At 42.0% G+C, this 15,659-nt stretch overlaps 1 long non-coding RNA gene across 1 annotated transcript in view; it reads left to right on the top strand.

Annotated features, from left to right (window-relative positions):
* LOC111144215 overlaps positions 1-15,659 on the top strand; it is an 89,020-nt gene that overhangs the window by 55,380 nt on the left and 17,981 nt on the right. The gene's annotated exons all lie outside the window — the stretch shown is intronic.

The following is a 15,659-nucleotide window of genomic DNA, read 5'->3' as shown; positions in this document are numbered from 1 at the left end:
GGCACCCTAAACACATTTTGATGGCTGGGATCCCATTTCTTAGAGGTTTTTCTCCAGGGTAAGAAGAAAAATTCCTAGACAACACAATTTGAACAGTCACAGCCTCATTACAAAAGGAATTGGACCGAAGACCAGTACAGTTCCAGTAAAACGGCCCAATTCCAAAAAGTGGACCCAAAGGCCAGCACAGTTCCAGTAGGATTGGTCCAGTTCCAAAAAGGAGTCAGACCAAAGGCCAGCAGAGTTCCCATAGGAACAGTCTGGTTCCAGAAAGGAATTGGACCAAAGGCTAGCACAGTTGCAACAGGAACAGTTTGGTTACAAATAGGAGTTGGACCAAAGGCTAGCACATTTTTCACAAGGAACGGTCCAATTCCAGAAAAGAATTGGATCAAAAGCTAGCTTAATTCCAACAGGCACATTTCCAACAGGAATAGTCTGATTCCTAAAAGGAGTCAGGTTAAAAGGCCATCGTAATTCCGACAGGCACAGTTCCAACAAGAACAGTCCAGTCCCAAAAGAGGAGCCAGACCAAACACTGGCACAGTTCCAAGGGGTACAGTCTGGTTCTGAAAAGGGATTAGACTGAAAGCCCAAGGAGTACTCTCAGAAAGAACGAAGTCTGAAAACAGGTCCCATATAAAGCCTGGAGAGCTCAAACACGGAGAGTGGAGCCTGAAATCTAGAAGAAAATTACCCCCAAACCCCACGGCCAGCGAGAAAGCAGTGGACCCAGTTGGCTCTGTGGGTATCCGCACCTATTACCTTATCAGCCTTAAAGTTGTCGGGTGTCTTCTCTGGATCCCACTTCTGATCACCAAGTAATGTTAACCTTGAAAAGAAAACTGTCAGTTATTTTACCAGCAAAACGGGTTTAGTCAGAAATAACAGAATTGCATTTCAGAACAAAAAAGCTATGACAAAACCATAAGCAAGTCTAACAAAGGAAAGGAATGCTGATTTTATGGAGAAGAGGGAGGAGGTTGGGAGGGGTTGTTCTGAATGAAAGTCTCTCAGAGAAGAGTGAGAGTTAAGGGAGATGACAGATTCTCATTGGCTGAATTGGTCAATTTCTCATCGGAAATGTGATATATTCTGCCCATTTTTGGACTTGATTATTTGGTTTTGGGCGTTGAGTTTGAGGAGTTCTTTATAGATCTTGGATATCAGCCCTTTGTCTGTGGTGTCATTTGCAAATATCTTCTCCCATTCCGTATATTGCCTCTTTGTTTTGTTAAGTGTTTCCTTTGCTGTGCAGAAGATTTTGATCTTCTTTTTATCGCTTTTGTTTCCCTTGCCTTTGGAGACCTGTCTTGAAAGAAGCTTCTGTGGTTGATGTCTAAGAGATTACTGCCTGTGTTCTCTAGGATTTTGGTGGATTCCTGTCTCACTTTGAGGTCTTTAATCATTTTGCGTTTATCTTTGTATATCGTGTAAGAGAATAGTCAAGTTTCATTCTTCTATGCATAGCTGCCCAATTCTCCAAGCACTATTTATTGAAGAAACTGTCTTTTCTCCATTGGATATTTTTTCCTGCTTTGTTGAAGATTATTTGACCTTAGAGTTGAGGGTCTATTTCTGGGCTCTCTATTCTGTTCCATTGATCTATGTGTCTGTTTTTGTGCCAGTACCATACTGTCTTGGTGATCACAGCCTTGTAAGATAGCTTGAAATCAGGCAACGTGATGCCCCCAGCTTTGTTTTTCTTTTTCAACATTTCTGTTGTGCCCAAGTTTTGTGTCCAAGAGACCACCAAGGAGCCAACACCGATGGAATCACACGAGGGTTTATTCAGCAAGCTTGAGCTTGGGTGCAAGTATACCCGGCACAGCGGAGCAGGGACTTGGACCCCCAATCTGGTTACAGCATGGTATTTATGTGTTGTTTTGGGGGATTTCCAATAAGGGGCGTGGACTCTGTGTCTCCAGGTTCAGTTCCTGATCGCGTACTGGGCGTATCGGTCCTGTAGTTGAGCCAGGCCACACACAGGTGGCCAATGAGATTGCAACACACAGAGAAAGCTGCACAGTCATGCTAGGTCACACACGGGTGGCCAATTGAACTACAATTCACCCCATAGTAGCTATTTGAACTAGCCTATCACCTTGGTCAGAATTGGCTCCCAAAAGGTGGGGCCTACACTCCTTGGTAGCTAGGGAGACAATATGCATACTCCACTGATTGGATGTCTCCACCTGACCTGACCCATCCCTGCATTTGGGCTGTTATCTCGCCCTGAGACTGGTTTCCCCGGACTTGCTTTTAAGTAATTTCCTGGGGGGGGGGTCAGTTTAAGTTTTACTGCATAAACAACAAAATGGCTGTTCAACCGAGGTGGGGCCTCTCTGGCTAAATAGGCCCTTACAATTTCCTTGGCAATTTGGTGTCTCTTCTGGTTCCATACAAATTTTAGCATTGTTTGTTCCAGCATTTTGAAAAATGCCAGTGGTATTTTGATTGAGATGGCATTGAAAGTATAGATTGCTCTAGGCAGCATAGACATTTTAACAATGTTTATTCTTCCAATCCATGGGCGTGGAATGGTTTTCCATCTTTTTGTGTCTTCTTCAATTTCTTTCATGAGTGTTCTGTAGTTCCTCAAGTACAGATCCTTTACCTCTTAAGTTAGGTTTATTCCAAGGTATCTTACGGTTTTTAGTACTATTGTAAATGGAATCGATTCTCTCATTTCTCTTTCTACAGTTACATTGCTAGTAGTGTATAAGGAAATAAGTGATTTCTGTGCATTGATTTTGTATCCTGCCACATCGCTGAATTGCTGTATGAGTTCTAGAGATTTGGGGATGGAGTCTTCTGGGTTTTCCACATAAGAGTATTGTGTCATCTGTGAAGAGAGTTTGAATTCTTTGCCAGTTTGAATACCTTTTATTTCTTTTTGCTGTCTAATTGCTATTGCTGGGACTTGTAGTACTATGTTGAACAATAGTGGCGAGAGTGGGCATCCTTGTGTTCCTGATCTCAGTGGAAAGGCTCTCAGCTTTTCCCCCATTGACAATGATATTTGCTGTGTGTTTTTCATAGATGGATTTTATGAAGTTGAGGAATGTTTCCTCTATCCCTATACTCTGAAGAGTTTTAATCAGGAAAGGATGCTGGATTTTGTCAGATGCTTTTTCTGCATCAGTTGAGGGGACCATGTGGTTCTTCTCTCTTCCCTTATTTATGTGTTCTATCACATTGATTGATTTGCGAATGTTGAACTACCCTTACATCCCAGGGATAAATCCCACGGGGTCATGATGGATAATCCTTTTAATGTACTGTTGGGTCCTATTTACTAGGATCTTGGTGACATTTTTGGCATCCTTATTCATCAGGGATATTGGTCTGAAATTCTCCTTTTTTTTTTTTTTAAAGATTTTATTTATTTATTTGACAGAGATCACAAGTAGGCAGAGAAGCAGGCAGAGACAGAGGAGGAAGCAGGCTCCCTGCCGAGCAGAGAGCCAGATGCGGGGCTTGATCCCAGGACCCAGATCATGACCCGACCCGAAGGCAGAGGCTTTAACCCACTGAGCTACCCAGGCGCCCCTGAAATTCTCCTTTTTGATGGGGTCTTTGCCTGGTTTTGGGATCAAGGTAATGCTGGCCTCATAGAAAGAGTCTGGAAGTCTTCCTACTGTTTCTTTTTTTTGAAACAGCTTCAGGAGAATAGATATTATTTCTTCCTTGAATGTTTGATAGGATTCCCCAGGGAATCCATCAGACCTTGGACTCTTGTTTTTTGGGAGGTTTTTGATCACTGCTTCAGTGCCGTTACTGGTTATGGGTCTATTCAGGCCTATTTCTTCCTGTTTCGGTTCTGATAGTTTATAGGTTTCCAGGAATGCATCCATTTCTTCCAGGTTGCTTAATTTATTGGCATATAGTTGTTGATAATAATTTCTGATAACTATTTATTTCCTTCATGTTAGCCATGATCTCTCCCCTTTCATTCATAATTTTATTAATTTGGGTCCTTTCTCTTTTCTTTTGGATAAGTCTAACCAGTGGTTTATTGATCTTACTAATTCTTTTCAAAGAACCAACTTCTAGTTTCGTTAATTTATTCTGCTGTATTACTGGTTTTTAATTTATTGGTCTCTGCTCTAATCTTAATTATTTCCCTTCTTGTGCATAGTTAGGCTTAATTTATTGTTGATTCTCCAGATTTTTAAGGTGTAAAGATAGTTCGTGTATTCAGGATTTTTCTGTTTTTTTGAGTGACACCTGGATGGCTATGTATCTCCCCCCTTAGGACCACCTTTGCTGTATCCCATAAGTTTTGGATCAATGTGTCTTCATTCTCATTAGTTTCCATGAATTGATTAAGTTCTTCTTTGATTTCCTGATTGACCCAAACATTCTTGAGCGGGATGGTCTTTAGCTTCCAAGGGTTTGAATGTCTTCCAAACTTTTTCTTGTGATTGAGTTCTAGTTTCAAAACATTGTGGTCTGAGCATGTGCAGCCACTTTCGAAAACAGTGTGGAGGTTCCTCAAAAAATTGAAAATAGAACTACCCTATGACCCAGCAATTGCATTACTGGGTATTTACCCCAAGATACAGATATAATGAAAAGAAGGGGCACATGCACCCCAGTGTTCATAGCAGCAATGTCCACAATAGCCAAACTGTGGAAAGAGCCAAGATACTCTTCAACAGACAAATGGATAAAGAAGATGGGGTCCATATACACAAGGAAATATTACTCAGCCATTAGAAAGGATGAATACCCAACTTTTGTATCAACATCAACATGGATGGTACTGGAAGAGTTTGTGCTAAGTGAAATAAGTCAAACAGAGAAAGTCAATTATCATATGGTTTCACTTATTTGTGGAATATAAGGAATAGCATGGAGGACATTAGGAGAAGGAAGGGCAAAATGAAGGGGGAGAAATAGGAGTGGGAGACAAATCATGAGAGACTGTGGACTCCAGGAAACAAATGGAGGGTTTTAGAAGGGGGGAGTGGAAGGATGGGTGAGCCATGTGATGGGTATTAAGGAGGGCACGTATTACATGGAACACTGGGTGTTATACGCAAACAATGAATCACGGAACACTACATCAAAAACTAATGATGTACTGTATGGTGACTAACATAACATAAAAAAATATATATGAAATGAAAAAAAACTTTTTCTTAAAACAAGTCGCTAGCAGCAGTCTTAGAAGGATCAATAGGAGTTTACCCTGAGGAACCTGCCCCCCTCATAGCACGGACAGAGGCAGGAGCCGAGGACAGTGACATGGGACAGCGTGCCCTGTGTGGGGACCAGATGAGCCTGGGACAGTGCCGAGAGGGGGCAGAGGAGCTCTGGAGCTTGGAAAGTAATTATTTTCCAGCCTGTGTTATGGTCCCTTGGAGTACATTAAGGTTTGAAACTCAATTCTGACTGTCCCAAGAAGGATATTTAAAAGTTTGGCTCTACTCATCACTCTACTCTTCCTTTTAAAAGTAATTGGAAAACAAAAACAAAAATCTTAGAATCACCCACCCACCTCCCAATTCTTTAAAAAGCCCACAATATAACAATCCAGGCAGCATTACTGATTATAACTTGCCCAGAGAGGTTACCTTAATAATCCTTTGAAGTAAAACTTTGCTTTCAACCTTCCCAAATATACCAAATAGCTATGTATATATTTGTCTCTGTGTTTTCCCCTCATTAAATTCCTCAGATGTAGGAGCCAAAGCAAGCCTCCCTCATGCAGAATCAAATTATCTGTGTTCCACATGTTTAGTTTTTAATAATAAAATAAAATTAAATGAACCCCCCTCCCCCCAAAAAAGGAAAACGCAATGTATGTCTTTCCCTGTCGGGATCTGCCATGGATGATTCTTTTCTGTTGATGGTTCTCTGTCACAGTCTGTAATTGACAAGTCTTCCTGTAATTGACATTGAGTAGTACTGCTCCCCCTCCCAGCCTCCCCTTCTAGCCTCCTAAGTCTATTTTAGTAAAGTTTCCCTTTACTGATTTTCTTAGTTATGCCGTTAATTTTTGTCTTAAGTGCAATTTCTGTTCTTTCATCTTGAAAGGGAGTCATCCAAGGCTAGCCATTATACTAATAAGACAATCAAGAGCTCTCCATAAACAATTTGTTTTCTTTCAAATGTAGCCAATTTAAAGGATCCACCATCTGGCCATTGGTAAGTAAAATCTGTTAATAGTGATTCAAACCAGTAAGACTTTTAATGGCTTAACCAAAGATACAAGAGATGTCCCTAGAGAGGGCATAGGTGATGCAGCCCCCATGATCCAAAAGTTCCTAAGAAAGCAAAGGCCTTCATTGCACAGGCAGTAAGGATGGTGTAGTGGAAATAGTGTCCCTGGTCTCCCGCAAACACTTGAGGTGCCCCCAGCCACAGATGTGCCTATATCACAGGCAGGTGTTACTGGAATGGGACTTTTCAGCACTAACAAGCAGTGAAGGTTGAGACAACAAAGGTTCCTTATGGTCTTGGACCTCTTATGACCAACGTTCCTGAGAACTGGCACAGTCAGACAAGAGCGATGAGGGACTCTGTAAAGCAGCTGTGTCAGAACACAAGGAATCGCATGTATTTTCCCTGCTTTGAACAGAATGGGATGACTTACCAAGCCAAAACTTCACCCAAATTTTTGTTTAATTCCCTACATTTGGACCCGCAGCCTATCCAGTTGTCCACCAGAAGCACACAGGTACAAGCATCCTTCAGAGCTTATGCCAAGCTCTCAGGACATTCAAGATGAAAGGAGATCTCATCTGGTTTTTCTTCTGTTTACATCAACAGCTTTAGCTAAGCCTTGGATCTTTGGAGCCAAACTAATATTAGGAGGGATGTGCCATGGAGTTGGGGCTTGTTTGGTGTTTTACAGTGTGTCTTGTTGCATGGAAGTTTACTCGAGGTTGACACATGACCTAGTATCAATCTAACCCATCCTGTGACCAACATATCCTAACACAGGAGTCTTTGAGTTAGGATGCCCTGCATTCTAACAGCTTCTAATTGTGTGACCCATGCCCACCTATATTTTGTGGCTTTGGTTTCTAAGATGTCCCTTAGCAACAGCCTTCCCTTCATGTGTCCATTAACCTACAACAAGGTTTATCTAAACAGATGCCAGCCCGGCAAGAACCTTGGACTCACCAGTCTGTGAGTTTAACTGGAACAGCAAACTTAAAGTAAGGACTATGCTTGCATTCTTACCGTATGTTTTTTTTTTTTTCCTCTTTATGACAAACAACACAACAGATAGATAAAAAACAAGACCATCTCTGGGAGGAAATGGATTAATAAAACCAAGAGTACTCTACCAAACTTAGTAAGAGTTGCTAAGCCCAAGGAACTAGTTCTACAAGTATTTTCTCCTGCTAATCTAAATTTAGAAAAAAAAAAAAAAGGACTGTCACCACTATTATTCAGTTGAACTCTGTAGACAGAAATTCTGGGAGGCTGACATAGTGAGAAAACTTACTTTCTGTTGACTGTATGTCAGATGCCCAAGTATCTCAGCTGTAGCAATACTAGGGCAAGCAGTTGTCCAGAAAGTTAAAGTGTCCTGCTGACTGTGCCCACTGTTGGGGAGGAAGAAATGCTGTTCTGCCCTGCAAGGTTCTTCTAATTGAAGTAGGCAGTAAATTGATGTGAAACAGATTAACTGAAAATTAACTGTAATTTTGTATGTACAGAGGATCCACATAGACGTGAGAGTCTGAAGTCAGGCACAATAAGTTATATATGTCATTGTGAACTAAGGAGAAGGGTATGGGTCTGGGACTTCAAAGGGAAGGAATGCAATTCACAGGAGGATGAAAAGTTAATGCTTACTAAACAAATGTTTTCTGGACCATTCAGAAACAACCAGACATAGAGAGAGCTTTGATCAGATAGGCCTTCTGATTCCTTCCTATATACCGTCTTAGTTCATATTATAATGTAGTTATCTATGATTGCAGCTCTCTTCTTGGAGCAGGTCCTCCATCTAAATTTAGGCAGTTGTTGGGGGGGGGGTCATAGGGTCAGAGTTTCTTCGTGAGTCTTTTGGGCTTTGATGGTTATCAGCTAGGCATAAGCTGCATGCCAAAGTGGTCCATTTTGGGGAGGCCTGATACTGGCTCCTACAGAGACAACTCACTCTTTCTAATGAAAATGATCATTGGAGTTATTGAGATCACTGGGAGAGTGTATGAAGCCAGGGACAGTCCTCCAAAGCAATAGCATTTAAGGGATGACCAATTATAGGAGCCAAAGGAAAAGTGCTCTCAAAAATGAGGGGGTATTCAATGCTGTTAGGTATTCTCCAGCAGTTAGGTAAGATGAGAACTGAGAAGTGTGCTTTAAACTTAATCAAAATGTTGTTGATGGCTTTGGAATGAGTGGTTTCATGAGAACAGTAGTGGGGAAGCAAAAGATAACTGTAAATATAGTCATTGAAAAGGATCATGGAGTTGAATGCGTTTATTTGTGTATTTTACAGAGGGAAAGTTTTGAGTATGTCTAAATGCTGGAGGTGAGGGACCAATGAAGCAAGCCGTGGATAAAGAAGAAGGAGAGTTTACGTACCTGAATAGGGTCCTCAAGGACTGAAGGGTTGCCTCTAATGGGAGGAGGAGCATGTCTCTGATTGGGATGCGTTATCAGTGTGTTTAAGAAATGTGTGGAGGGACGCCTTGGTGGCTCAGTTGGTTAAGCAGCTGCCTTCAGCTCGGGTCATGATCCCGGTATCCTGGGATCGAGTCCCACATCGGGCTCCTTGCTTGGCAGGGAGCCTGCTTCTCCCTCTGCCTCTGCCTGCCACTCTGTCTGCCTGTGCTCACTCTCGCCCCTCTCTCTCTGACAAATAAATAAATAAAATCTTAAAAAAAAAAAATGTGTGGAACTGATGTGGGCAGACGTGTGTTGGAATCAAGACATCTCCACTTGCTAATTATGTAACATTGACTAAGCTGCTCACTGTCTCCAGTGATTATGGCTATTTCTCTTACTGAGCACTCCCTATGATACAGGCACTAACCAGTGAAATAGGGTTGGGTTGGGTTGGGTTGGGTGGTGGTGGTGGTGGTTGTTATTATTGTTGTTTTACATAGGAGAATGCCAAGGCTGCGTAGCTTAGTGGAGAGAACATGTTTGTTAAAGTAAGTTAGACCAAGGCCGAAATCTATGCAAGAAATTGAGAAAACCCTTATATGATAATTGACATTTTTTTTTGTGAGCAGGAGACAGAGTACAGCTGAAGCTAGGGGGAAAGGTGGGGAAGCCCACTGGGTAAACCATGTAAGGGAAGGAAATTCAAAATAACCAAATATTTTTCTACTTTATGTATTTTTTTAAATGATTGGTTGACTTGAGAGAAGTGGAGAGAGCACACACAAGCAGGGGAGAAGGGGCAGAGGGAGAGGGAGAAACAGACTCCCCACTGAGCGGGGAGCCCACATGGGGCTCAATCCCAGGATGCTGGAATCATGACCTGAACTGAAGGCAGACACTTAACTGACTGACCCACCCAGCACCCCATTTATCTACTTTAAATAATCCTTTCAGTGATGTCATAGAGTTGACAGGTATTAGGCAAGATCTTACAGATTCAGGTAAAGAAAAGCCAGTTCAAACTTACTTAAATAAAAAGAGACTATTTTGTTTCAAGTCACTTAAAAATTCTTCAGCTGGAACCAAAGCATGGAGTGTGTCCTACCCTCCACCTCCTCTTTCTCTCCATATTTCAGCTCTGCTTTTTTTTTTTTTTTTAAGATTTTATTTATTCATTTGAGAGAGAGAGAACGAGAGAGAGAGCGAGCCCATGAGCAGGGAGAAGGGCAGTTTCCCCCACTAAGCAGGGAATTTCTTACTGAAGATTTTTTTCATTTTTGCTAGAATTTTTGTTGTTGTTGTTGATGTTGTCTTCACAAGGCTGACTCTATCCTCGTAATGCCAGAGATGGACAAAGTAGCACCAGCCTTCAGCAGTCCTAGATGTGCAAAATCTCCCTAATGAGCACTTCTTTTCTTAATTGCCCTAGAGAAGCACCAAGATTGGACTCTGATTGGCCAGGCATGGGCCATATCACCGCCCCCCTCCCCGGACATTGGGAATACATCTGGAAATGCGGTACATACACATAACACACACACACTCCTTCCCTCCCTCCCTCCCTCTTGGATTAATTTAGGAGAGGGAAGAATTTCCAGAGGATACAGTAGATCCTTTCACTCAAAGAAAGGACAATGGGCAGGTGAAAACACACATTGATCATCTGTACCCATGTTCTGCAGACTGGAAATATGTTTTCTTACATTGTATTTATACTTAAAAATTTCTTACTGAAGATTTTTTTCATTTTTGCTAGAATTTGTTACTGGGATTTAATGAATACATTCAGTCCATGAAATACGACATTCTGACATTTAAGGAATAATGATTCTCTGTACTCTTCTCTCTTTTTATTCGTCTCATTTCCTGATGTTTCTTTTTTAAGTCAGGTAATGCACATGCACATTTCCACTCTCTCTTAGAGGAGATTTAGAACACAGAGGAATTAAGATCGACCTTGATATGAGTTGATTGGACATAAATCTTAGAGAATCAAGTTGGTCTTCAAAGCAGTAAAAGTATTCTGAATCCAGCCATTAACTAGAAAAAGGCAGCCACATCCTCTTTACCTATTTTCTGTTTCAATTTCCTATATCTTTTAGCATTTTCTTTGGGTGAGTGGCCATATCAATCAGAGTTCAGTGCATAAAATAGAAACCACTCTAGCTATTATTAGCATGAAGGGATTTATTTGTGAGATTACATGTATACAAAAGAGACTAATGTGCGTACTAGGCTAGGCCTCTGAGGATAATTTCTAGAATAATGACCCACTTGGGAAGCTCTGGGGCAGTCAATGGAAATTGAGGTAAAGATGTATGTTTTATAGCTGCAGTCCAAGGTGAGGAACGAAGAGGCCACCACCAGTTAACCCTGCCATGATACTCAGAAAGCTAGAAGACTCCAAACACAGAAACTTCAATCTCCACCACTGTGCTTGTTAGTAGACATACCCACTGGGAGTTTACCTTTCAGATCTCAAATGAAGGTATGTATTCATAGACTCTAACTCACATGCAAAACCCTAGCTGTGAGGGTGTCTAGAAATGTCTTTTTAGCTTCCCAGCCTTTCCAACTAGGTGGATGGAATAGAGGTTGAGCAGGCTAGTCCACAGTTACCTGTCGCAGTGGCTTAGGCATTTTCTTTACTTTTCTGGGTTTCTGGCAGGAGTGGTTGGATTGTTTGTGTTGGGAATAGGCAGAGGAAAACTGAAAAACAGTTGCTGCTTGGAAAAGGAAATGTCGAAATGCAAACGTTCAGCTCTTAGAGTCAGCCTGAACCTTGTTTCAATCTTTCTGTTTTGTTATGGATTTAGGGAAGTTGCTAAAACCAGACCAACATAGCCCTGTTTCTGTGGGTCATCTGCAAGAACTGGTGTAGTGTTCCTCATTCATTGCTAATGGTGTTCACTACAATGGGATTTCGCAAGTATCTTGAAGGCATGACCACAAGAGGGGCCTAAGACCAGTGTCATGTAGCCTTTCAAGACCGTGAACACTGCATACTCAGCTATAGCAAAGATGAAAATGGGCCCGATTTGCTCTTGATCCACATGTCTGAGGCTGTTATCAGATTGGAAGTCGTGTACAGGTGAGTAGGGTGGAGTGTTTTTCCTAGGGCCCTGGTTATTCCATATGCCGTTTTATAGATGAAGAAAGTAAGCAATTAGGGGCAACAGATCTTTTAAAATTTCAATTCCAGTGTAGTTAACATACAGAGGTATATTAGTTTCAGGTGTGCAATATAATGATTCAACAATTCCATATATTACTTAGTGCTAATCAAATAAGTGTACTCTTAATCCACTTCTTCTGTTTAACCTGTTTCCCCCGGCCCCCCCCCCCCCCCCCCCCCCCCCCCCCCCCGCCTCTGGTAAGTGACCATCTGTTTGTCCTCTGTAGTTAAGAGTCTGTTTTCGGGTTTGTCTCTTTTGTTTTCCTTTTGTTCATTTGTTTCTTAAATTATACCTATGAGTGAAATCGTATGGATTTGTCTTTTTCTGACTGGCTTATTTCACTTAGCATTATACTCTAGATTCATCTGTATTGTTGCAAATGGCAAGATTTCACTCTTTTTTGTGGCTGAATAATATTGCATTTTATTATGTTTGTGTGTATATGTATATATCCCACATCTTCTTTACCCATTCATCTATTGATGGACACTTGGGCTGCTTCCATAGTTTGGCTATTGTAAATACTGCTGCAATAAACATAGGGTTTCGTATATCTCTTAAACATAGGGTTTTATATATATGAGTTAGTGTTTTCATATTCTTTGTTAAATACCCAGTGGTGTGATTACTGGATCATATGGTGGCTCTATTTTTAACTTTTTGCAGAACCTTTATACTGTTTTCCACTGTGGCTGCACCAATTTGCATTCCCATCAACAGGGCTTGAGGATTCCTTTTTCTCCACATCCTCGTCAACACTTATTGTTTCTTCAGTTTTTAATTTAAACCATTTTGACAGGTATGAAGTGATGTCTCATTGTGGTTTTGATTTGCATTTCCCTGATGGTGAGTGATGTTGAGCATCTTTTCATGTGTCTGTTGGCCATCTGGATGTCTTCTTTGGAGAAAAGTCTGTTCATGTCTTCTGCCCATTTTTCCGTTTTTAATTGGATTATTTGGTGTTCAGTTGTATGAGTTCTTTTTTTTTCTTTTGGGGTGCATGTGAGTGGGGGTGTGGGGGAGCAGAGAGGAAGAGAGAGAATCTTAAGCAGGCCCCACATTCAATGTGGAGCCCAACATAGAGCTCAGTCCCACGACCCCAAGATCATAACTCAAGCTGAAATCAAGAGTCAGACACCCAACTCAACCACCCAGGTGTCCTGAGTTGTATAAGTTCTTTATATATTTTGGATATTAACCCTTTATCAGATATATCATTTGCAGATATCTTCTGCCATTCAGTAGGTTGTCTTTTAGTTTCGTTGATGGTTTCCTTTGTTGTGCAGAAGCTTTTTATTTTGATGTAGTCCCGACAGTTTACTTTGGCTTATGTTTCCCTTGCCTCAGGAGATATTGCTATGGTCAATGTCAGAGAAGTTACTGCCTGTGCTTTCTTCTAGGAGTTTTATGGTTTCAGATCTCACATATAGTTACCTAATCCATTTTGAGTTTACTTTTGTGTATATTGTGAGGAAGTGGTCCAGTCCAGTCTTCCGCATGTAGCTGTCCGGTTTTCCCAATGCCATTTGTTGCAGAGACTTTCCTGTTGCATTCTGCCTCTTTTGTCAAAGATTAATTGGTCCTATAATCGTGTGTTTATTTCTGGGCTCTCTATTCCGTTTCATCGGTCTATGTGTCTATTTTTGTGCCAATACCGTACTGTTTTTATTACTATATCTTTGCAGTATATCTTGAAATCTGGGGTTGGGATACCTCCAGTTTTGTTCTTTTTCAGAGTGGCTTTGGCTATTCTCAGTCTTTTGTGGGTCCATACAAAGTTTAGGATTGTTTGTTCTAGCTCTGTGAAAAATGCCATTTGTATTCTGATAGGGATTGCATTAAATCTGTAGATTGCTTTGGGTAGTATAGACAGTCTAACGATATTTGTTCTTCCAATCCATGAACACAGAATGTCTTTCCATTTCTTAGTGTCATCTTCTATTTCTTTCATCAATGTTTTATAGTTTACATAGGACAGGTCTCTCTCCTCTCTCGTTAAGTTTATCCCTAGGTATTTTGTTATTTTAGGTTCAGTTGTAGATGGGATTATTTTCTGAATTTATTTTTCTGCTGCTTCATTATTAATGTGTAGAAATGCAATGGAGTTCTGTACATTGATTTTGTATCCTGTGATTTCACTGAATTCATTAATCAGTTCTAGTAGTTTTTTGGTGGAGTCTTTGGGGTTTTCTATGGTCTTATGTCATCTGCAAATAGTGAAAGTTTTACTTATTCCTTACCAATTTGGAGGCCTTTTATTTCTTTTTGTTGTCTGATTGCTGCTAGAACTTCTAGTGTTATGTTGAATAAAAATGGTGAGAGTGGACAACCTTTGCTTCTTCCTGACCTTAGAGGAAAAGCTCTCAGATTTTTCCCATTGAGTTTGATGTTCGCTGTGGGTTTTTCATATAAGACCTTTATTCTGTTGAGGTATGTTCCCTCTAAATCTACTTTTTTGGCAGTTTTTATCATGAATGGATGTAGTACTTTGTCAAATAATTTTTCTGCATCTATTAAGATGATCATAGGTTTTTTTTTTTTTTTTAAGATTCTATTTATTCGACAGAGATCACAAGTAGGCAGAGAGGCAGGCAGAGAGAGAGGAGGAAGCAGGCTCCCTGCTGAGCAGAGAGCCCAATGTGGGGCTCAATCCCAGGACCCTGGGATCATGACCTGAGCCGAAGGCAGAGGCTTTAACCCACTGAGCCACCCAGGCGCCCCGAAATGATCATATGGTTTTTACCCTTTCCCTTATTGATGTGATGTATCACATTGATTGATTTACAAAATATTGCACAGCCCTGGGAGGAGTCAAGATGGCGGAGAAGTAGCAGGCTGAGACTACTTCAGGTAGCAGGAGATCAGCTAGATAGCTTATCTAAAGATTGCAAACACCTACAAATCCAACGGGAGATCAAAGAGAAGAAGAACAGCAATTCTAGAAACAGAAAATCAACCACTTTCTGAAAGGTAGGACTGGCGGAGAAGTGAATCCAAAGGGACGGGAAGATAGACCGCAGGGGGAGGGGCCGGCTCCCGGCAAGCAGCGGAGCAAAGGAGCACAAAATCAGGACTTTTTTTTTTTTTTTAAGATTTTTTTTATTTATTTATTTGACAGTGAGAGAGAGACAGTGAGAGAGGGAACACGAGCAGGGGGAGTGGGAGAGGGAGAAGCAGGCTTCCTGCTGAGCAGGGAGCCCGATGCGGGGCTGGATCCCAGGACCCTGGGATCATGACCCGAGCCAAAGGCAGACGCTTAACGACTGAGCCACCCAGGCGTCCCCAAAATCAGGACTTTTAAAAGTCTGTTCCACTGAGGGACATTGCTCCAGAGGCTTAACCGGGGTGAAGCCCACGCGCGGTCAGCGTGGCCTCAGGTCCCGCAGGGTCACAGAAGGATCTGGGATGTCTGAGTGTCGCAGAGCTTACAGGTATTAGAACGGGGAAGCCGGCTACAGAGATGGAGCTGAGGAGTGAGCTCTCAGCTCGGGGTTACCTTGAACCAGTTGCAGGCTCGGTCAGCTCGGAGCGCGGCCAGGGCCAGGGTGATGGGAGTAATTGGGTGCTGTTCTCTGAGGGCGCACTGAGGAGTGGGGCCCCGGGCTCTCAGCTCCTCCGGGTCGGAGACTGGGAGGCCGCCATCTTCAATCCTGCCCTCCAGAACTCTATGGAAAGCGCTCAGGGAACAAAAGCTCCCGAAAGCAAACCCGATCGGATTACTCAGACCGGCCCCTGGTAATGGCAGTGCAATTCCGCCTGGGGCAAAGACACTTGAGAATCACTACAACAGGCCCCTCCCCCAGAAGATCAACAAGAAGCCCAGCCAGGACCAAGTTCACGTACCAAGGAGTGCAGTTTCAATACCAAGGAGAGCAGCGGAATTCCAGAGGAGGATAAAGCAAAGCA

This window comes from Enhydra lutris, unplaced genomic scaffold (assembly GCF_002288905.1).
Source record: "Enhydra lutris kenyoni isolate GAN:26980312 unplaced genomic scaffold, ASM228890v2 scaffoldscaffold1, whole genome shotgun sequence".
Classification (NCBI taxonomy): Eukaryota; Metazoa; Chordata; class Mammalia; order Carnivora; family Mustelidae; genus Enhydra; species Enhydra lutris.
Note: the sequence above shows the minus strand (reverse complement) of the source record. Positions and strands in the feature narration are given on the sequence as shown.